The sequence below is a fragment of the Pseudophryne corroboree genome, chromosome 1 (genome assembly GCF_028390025.1).
Source record: "Pseudophryne corroboree isolate aPseCor3 chromosome 1, aPseCor3.hap2, whole genome shotgun sequence".
Taxonomy (NCBI): domain Eukaryota; kingdom Metazoa; phylum Chordata; class Amphibia; order Anura; family Myobatrachidae; genus Pseudophryne; species Pseudophryne corroboree.
The window spans coordinates 429,412,952-429,421,532 of record NC_086444.1 but is presented as its reverse complement, the minus strand read 5'-3'; the positions used below and the strand labels follow the sequence as shown (position 1 = coordinate 429,421,532).

Genomic DNA, 8,581 nt, shown 5'->3' with positions numbered 1-8,581 from the left:
CAAGTAGTACGCACTCAGTACCCACAAATGACATAAATAACTAAAGCTGAGCCTCACTGCCAGCAAACGAGATGGATATTTTTCTTCACTATAAGTATTTGTAACATTTTGGGCATAGTTGTTGAAGTACTGTACTGTATTACAGGAGTCTAGGAAGGATAAATTACCCAAACAGAGGTATATTAATTTATGTAGACATTGATCTATTTGTGACACTAAAATGATGACTACATTTCCTGCTAATGCCAGCATATATATAACATGAAACAGAAAAACATACAAACTGTGAGATATAGGTGTTCTGACATACTTAATATGAGGAAGTCTATGAACTGTGTTACATTTACACCCATTGTGGATTGTATCATCTCATCTGCAAAGAGTATTTTTTGCTATGTTTCAGCTACAGTAAGGGTTTGTCAAATTGAAATAATTTTTATTTATAATAACAGGTTAAACAATCACAAAATAATTAAAACCATTCACATCATGGGGGTATATTTACTAAGCTCCCGATTTTGACCGATTTGGTGTTTTTTTGTCAAAGTGTCATCTCGGGAATTTACTAAACTCAAATCTCGGCAGTGATGAAGTCATTCGTATTTTTTTTGAAGTCAAAGAAAAAAAATACGAATGAATACACCATCGGTCAAATACGCCTGTTATTTGATAGAACTCGGTCACTTACTAAAATTTGTATTTCACAAACACTGCCGGCAATAGCCAAACACTGCCGTGAATAAATACAAATCGTAAAAAAAAAGCAGTTTTAAAATAGACCTGCTTTTTTTTATCGTGTTCTGATAGGCATGCACGGATCCGTGAGATCTGTGCATGTTTATCAGTGGTAAGGGGTGGGAAAGTGTTAATTTTATTAAAAAAATGTGTGGGGTCCCCCCTCCTAAGCAAAACCAGCCTCGGGCTCTTTGAGCCGGTCCTGGTTGACAAAATATGGGGAAAAAATGACAGGGGTTCCCCCATATTTCATCAACCAGCACCGGGCTCTGCGCCTGGTCCTGGTTCCAAAAATATGGGGGACAAAAAGCGTAGTGGTCCCCCGTATTTTTAAAACCAGCACCGGGCTCCACTAGCCAGGTACATAATGCCACAGCCGGGGGACACTTTTATTGTGGTCCCGGCGGCCCTGGCATTACATACCCAACTAGTCACCCCTGGCCGGGGTACCCTGGAGGAGTGGGAACCCCTTAAATCAAGGGGTCCCCCTCTCCAGCCACCCAAGGGCCAGGGGTGAAGCCCGAGGCTGTCCCCCCCATCCAAGGGCGGAGGATGGGGGGCTGATAACCTTTTGAAAAAAATGTGAATATTGTTTTTAGTAGCAATACTACAAGTCCCAGCAAGCCTCCCCCGCATGCTGGTACTTGGAGAACCACAAGTACCAGCATGCGGTGGAAAACCGGGCCCGCTGGTACCTGTAGTACTACTACTAAATAAATACCCCCAAAAAACAGGACACACACACCGTGACAGTATAAGTTTATTACATACATGCACACCTCCAAACATACATACTTACCTATGTTCACACGAGGCTCGGTCCTCTTCTCCATGTAGAATCCTCTGAGTACCTGTGAAAAAATTATACTCACATAATCCAGTGTATCTTCTGTTCTTTGAATAATCCACGTACTTGGCAAAACAAAAAAATGGAAACCCGACCACGCACTGAAAGGGGTCCCATGTTTACACATGAGACCCCTTTCCCCGACTGCCAGGACCCCCCCTGACTCCTGTCAAAGAGGGTCCCTTCAGCCAATCAGGGAGCGCCATGTCGTGGCACTCTCCTGATTGGCTGTGTGCTCCTGTAGTGTCTGTGAGGTTGCAGACGGCAGAGATACAATGTAGCGCCTATGCGCTCCATTGTATCCAATAGTGGGAACTTTGCAGTCAGCGGTTGACCAAAAGTAACCTCACCGCTCACCGCAAAGTTCCCACCATTGGATACAATGGAGCGCATAGGCGCTACATTGTATCTCTGCCGTCTGCAGCCTCACAGAAACTACAGGAGCACACAGCCAATCAGGAGATTGCCACGACATGGCGCTCCCTGATTGGCTGAAGGGACCCTCTTTGACAGGAGTCAGGGGGGGTCCTGGCAGTCGGGGAAAGGGGTCCCATGTGTAAACATGGGACCCTTTTCAGTGCGTGGTCGGGTTTCCGTTTTTTGTTTTGCCAAGTACGTGGATTATTCAAAGAACAGAAGATACACTGGATTATGTGAGTATAATTATATCACTGGTACACCGATGATTCTACATGGAGAAGAGGACCGAGCATCGTGTGAACATAGGTAAGTATGTATGTTTGGAGGTGTGCATGTATGTAATAAACGTATACTGTCACGGTGTGTGTGTCCTGTTTTTTGGGGGTATTTTTTTAGTAGTAGTACTACAGGTACCAGCGGGCCCGGTTTTCCACCGCATGCTGGTACTTGTGGTTCTCCAAGTACCAGCATGCGGGGGAGGCTTGCTGGGACTTGTAGTATTGCTACTAAAAACAATATTCTCATTTTTTTCAAAAGGCTATCAGCCCCCCATCCGCCACCCTTGGGCTTCACCCCTGGCCCTTGGGTGGCTGGAGAGGGGTACCCCCTAATTTAAGGGGTTCCCACTCCTCCAGGGTACCCCAGCCAGGGGTGACTAGTTGGGTATGTAATGCCAGGGCCGCCGGGACCACAATAAAAGTGTCCCCCGGCTGTGGCATTATGTACCTGGCTAGTGGAGCCCGGTGCTGGTTTTAAAAATACGGGGGACCACTACGCTTTTTGTCCCCCGTATTTTTGGAACCAGGACCAAGCGCAGAGCCCGGTGCTGGTTGATGAAATATGGGGGAACCCCTGTCATTCCCCCCCCCATATTTTTACAACCAGGACCGGCTCAAAGAGCCCGAGGCTGGTTTTGCTTGGGGGGGCGGGGACCCCACGCATTTTTTTTTTTAGGCTTTTTCACATTTGTTAATTTTTTACGAAAGGTGCACAATGAAGCCCTGCACGGATCTCACAGATTCGGCCGAGATTCATTGTGTTAATGTCGGCAGTGTTTTACTATTCACTCCCGTAAAACACTGCCAAAAAAAACCGAATTACATCGACATCGGAAAACACGAAAATGCAGAATACGACAGCTTATTAAATTAGTCGTAATAAATTCAAAAAGTTGCAAATTTACACATTCGATGTCATTCGTGTTTTAACTTTAACCTCATTATGAAAAATACGAATTTTAGTAGATATACCCCATGGTATGCTGTAAAATACAACAACACTTTTTCATAGAACTTTGTTTCATCACTGAAGGCTCCTTCTGCTTTCAATTTCAAGATCTTTTTTTTTATAAATTAAGAACGTTATGGGGGTTTTCTTTAGTATACAAATGGTAAAGTGGCAGCTGTCTGAAAATGACTGGTTTTTAAGATGCACATCATATTTTAATGTTATATCCCTTAGAACTGATTTGTAAGCTTGATGTATCGAAAATTGCATGTCTGAAGTTTAAATAAATATATTCCTGAATTGAAGCTTACCTAGATTGTGTAAATTCCAGCATGTTGTACCAGTGTTTACAATGCTTTAATCAACATCTACTGCAAACATTGAGGGGTTTTTTAATAATAAATTGTTTCAATCAGTTTGTGGTCTGACCAAGCATTGCTAATTGTAGCACCTTCCATAACATGACATACTGTAACATATTAGACTGCATCCAATAAACATATTGATACTTGTACATTAATACATTTAATGGAGGTTTGAGTAGAAAGTAAAGTCGTGGGTGGAAGTATTCCAAACTCTCCATGTATCAAACAATCCAGCCTCAGTGGACCCAGTTTTGGCAAGATTACATATTAAGGTCGCACTCATTAAGTATTTCTTTTATGCAAGATTGAAAGTAATGTCTCGAAAAATATATAGAACAGTACCATCTCTGATACTGACCAATCCTTTCTACATAACATACATCTCTCTTTTTTACATTTCACACAAACAGGACCTCCCTGTAGAGGTTTCTCCAAATCCTTTATTGATGTCCTCTTGGTCTATGTGGCATGCTACTAGACTGTTGGGGCCTTAACAGCCATCATTCTTTGTTTTTACCATTGATAGCTAACCCTGAATTTCATCACTTCCTGATGCTCGAAGGTATTACTAATGTTTGGGCATTGGTGGATCTTGATACTAGGACCTCTCTACATATAAAACTCATAGCTGACAAATATACCACATTCTCTGGCCTTACTGTAGTTCTCTACCAAGATCAACATTAAGCTAGCTCTATGGTAAGATATTTCTCATTACAGTTCTGTCTACAGATCTCAACACAATGTTAACTTGTCCTATAGCAGGAAAGAAAGCAATATTGATCCATTACAAACTTTTGCACACCCTTATGGATCTGGAAAAAAATTAGGAGTGGATTGGCCTCATGGCTACATATTTTTCCCATGTTACCTTGATTTGTCTCCTTAAAATGTTTTCTTATTCTTTGCGCATTACGTCTTAATTTTAATGTGCCTGTCTGACTCATGGATATGTCCAAAATATGGTGCCTTGAAGACCATATTTATGCATTGTATGTTGGAATGTCCCTTAATTACTAGTTTCTGAAGGCAAATATGTCAATTTGCTATGACCTACCTTCTTAAATATTTCCCCTTGACAGCAGAATGGGCAATCTTGGGCAATCTACTTCTACCTCCACCAGACTGTTGCTGAATAGCAAAATGTTACTGCTCATTATATCAGTGGTTGCTCACAAATGAGTCTTGCACATATGATTTAATAGTGACCCCCTCATTTAGCTCTATTTATGGTCCAATAGTTCTATGTTTTCTGTTTGGACTGGTTGGAGGCTACTCTTCATAAGCAAGAGTGTACTGAAAGTTTGCTCCAAAATTGGTAATTTTTCTAGATTTGGGATTCTTTAAAACCAGAAATTTAGACTTACCTGAATCAAAGGGAATGTGCTCTGAAAACAGCGTTTGGGGTCTCAACAGTGGAAAAGTGTCACCCACACCAATATAAAAGATAAATTGCAAATTTCATTAAAAGCCTCCTGAGCGTTATCACAAAAAATACATATAATATACAATATGTTCCTTTTGTTAGTACATTATCTATGTATATACTGTACTGTAAGTATAGACAGATGTTAAGTATACACCAGTGGTTCTAAAACTGTGTGCCTGAGCACCCTTGGGTGCTTAAGGGCACTTGCATGGGTGCCTTGGATTGGTTTTCCTGGGCCAATTCAAATTATTTATGGTAAATGTATTAGGCGAAACCAGTGCTGGTGGCTGGCAATCATAAAATATGTGCACAAACAGAAGCAAATATTGTGCAACAACACATTTTAATTTAAGGATTAAAAATAAACACAATTTATTTAATTTGATATTTCTTTCTAAATTTCTCAATAAGAAACTTTTGGCATAGGGGTGCCATGAAACAAAATCTGATATTTTAGGGTGCCATGATTCAAAAAAGTTTGGTAACCACTGGGTATTGAAATTCATTGGTTTGAGTGACACCTGGATGACCCAAACTGACAAACTGTAGGAGTAGCTTTCAGAATATGGGATTGGATATTATACCAGGAATACACTATTGTGCTATTTTTGCTTCTTTTTTTGATCTACAGTACTCTGAATGGATCCAATATCATCACCCATTAACAATATAACACCTGAGCGATTGAATATTGGCTGTATTTTGTACAGTGATACCAACAAAAGGAACATATTGTATATTATATGTATTTTTTGTAATAGTGACAAGGAGGCTTTTAGTGAACACTGCAATTAAACTATAAATTTGTGTATTCACATAGGATATGATTTATTGTTTAACGTCTACCTCTGGAGTGTTGTTGTTATAATTCTTGCTCTTTCTTTCTCTATATACTTATATAAGGTCAGGTGATCACTGACATGCAAAGTGGGAGCCAGGCCACATGTCACAGGCTTGCAGGCCCCCCAATGGTGCTAGTGAAGATAGGGGACCACTTTTTGGTAAGAACAATGGTGTAAATAAACAGTGGAGAGGAATGGAGATTGGAGGGGGGAGGAATGGAACAGCAGCTTGAGGGGGTAGAATGAAGTAAGAGGCATACCAAGGGGGTGACCGGCTAAATGCCAGGTAATTTTTCATAAATTGCTCCCTTTAAAAAGTTATTTAATTTTTAATTTACTGTGAGAAAGAAAAAAAATTCCATTTATATTTGTATTTTTCTTCTGTAAAGTAGCTGTCTGCTTATAGCATATTTCATATCCTGATTTTTCAAAGTGTATATAAATGGGTTCAACATTGGAGTCACAATGCTATACAGGACAGAAATTAGTCGATCTTTGCCCAAACTATATGTAGCAGTCGGTCTCCAATAGCTGGATATTGAGCTTCCATAGTATAAAAATACTACTGTGAGATGAGATGCTCAAGTGGAAAATGCTTTCTGCCTTCTTTCATTACATTTCATCTTCATTATAGTCACAATAATATATACATATGATACAAGGATGCACAAGAATGGTACCCACCCAATAAAAATGCCAGTGGAGAGTAACAATATCTCATTAACTGATGTATCATCGCAAGATAGGGAAAGTAGTGGGGGAATGTCACAGAAAAAGTAATTGATCCTTATACCGCAAAAGTGCAGACAGAAAGTGCAAACTGTATGGACTACAGAATTAACTAAGCCACTTAACCAAGATATGTAAGCCAAGTTGACACAAACTTTACGGTTCATCATCACCATGTAACGGAGTGGGTGACATATGGCCAAAAATCTGTCATAAGACATCACACCAAGTAGAACGCACTCAGTACCCACAAATGACAAAAAGAAATAAAGCTGAGTTACGCAGCCAACAAACGAGATAGATTTTCTCTTCACTAGAAGTATTTGTAACATTTTGGGCATAGTTGTTGAAGTATTACAGATGTCTAGGATGGATAAATTTCCCAAAAAGAAGTACATTGGTTTATGAAGAGATTTGTCCATTTGTGACACTAGAATGATGGCTGTATTTCCTGCTACTGCCAGCATATATATAAGAAGAAGCATAAAAAACATAAAAACTTTAAGATCTGGGTGGTCTGACATACTTAATATGAGGAAGTCTGTGGATTGTGTTACATTTACAATCATTTTGGATTGTATCATCTCACCTGCAAAGATTATTTTTGCTTTGTTTCAGTTACAGTAGGGGTTTGTCAAATTACATTTTATGTTTTATCTATAACAGGTTAAACAATCACAAATGAAATAAAACCACTCACACCATAGCCTACTGTAAAATGCAACAACACTTTTTCATAGAACTTTGTTTCATTCACTGAAGGCTCCTTCTTTTTTCAATTTCATGATTTTTTAAATAAATTAAGAAAGTTATGGGTGTATGGTACACAAATGGTAAAGTGGCAACTGTCTGAAAATGACTGCTTTTTAAGATGCAAAGCATATTCAAATAGTACACTCCTTAGAAGTTCAGAACAGAGTTATAAGCTTACTTTTAAGAAGACTGCATGTCTGAAGTTTTAATAAAAATATTCCTGAATTGAAGTTGACCTAGTGTATGTAAATTCCAGCATGTTTTACCAGTGTTTAATTTAATCACCATCAACTGCAACCATTGAAATAATTTTTTTTAAATAGCTTTAATCAGTTTTGCACCATTCATAGCATGACATACTGTAACATAATATACTACATCCAATAAACATATCAATACATTAATAAAATGAATGGAGGTGTGAGCAAAAAGTGAAGTCTCGATTGGAAGTATTTAAAACTCTCCATGTATAAAACAATCCAGCCTCAGTGGTTAAACATTCATGGGATCAGATGGGTGTGGATTATTAGATCTACACTAAAAAGGTCTACAGTCAATAGGTCTACCACTAATGGTAGACACGCATTATGTCGACTGGGTGAAAAGGTCAACAGGGTCAAAAGGTCGACATGGAATAGGTGTGAGAAGAAAAGGTTGACAGGGTCAAAAGGTCAACATGGTAATGGTCATTACAAAAAAGGTAGACACAATTTTTTGTCACTTTTCTGCCACAAACAAGCCCCATTGGTGTACCACTTCCCCTCACATGGTTCGCTTTGCAAGCCATGCTTCGGGCAAGGTTCTTGGCACAGATTCATAGTCCACATGGATGGTAAAGTATGAAAGTGTTGTAAAAAAGAATAGAAAAACTTGTGTTGACCATATGTGTGTCGACCATTGTCATAAAGACCTTTTGACCCTATCAAACTTTTGAACTGTCTACCTTTTACATGTTGACCTTTGACCCTGTCGACCTAAAACGTGTCTATATTAGTGGTCAACCTATTGACTGTAGACCTTTTGAGTGTACATTTATAGACTGGATACTGGTTCAGATCTGTCCAATTTTAACAAGGTTACATATTACAGTCACACACATTAAGTATGACACAGTGACACAGTGACACAGTTATAAGGACCAGAAAATAATAGTGTATTATGCTGAGACCACAGTGAAAGTAAGTGGAGAGAACAATGTTTGGTATTCTATTTAAATAATGTCTCTTACAAGCAA

The 8,581-nt window shown here is 39.2% G+C and overlaps 1 pseudogene; it reads right to left on the bottom strand.

The window, feature by feature from the left end:
- Nucleotides 1-6,227: 6,227 nt before the first annotated feature.
- LOC134965215 (olfactory receptor 5V1-like) lies at nucleotides 6,228-6,815 on the bottom strand (annotated as a pseudogene).
- Nucleotides 6,816-8,581: the final 1,766 nt, after the last annotated feature.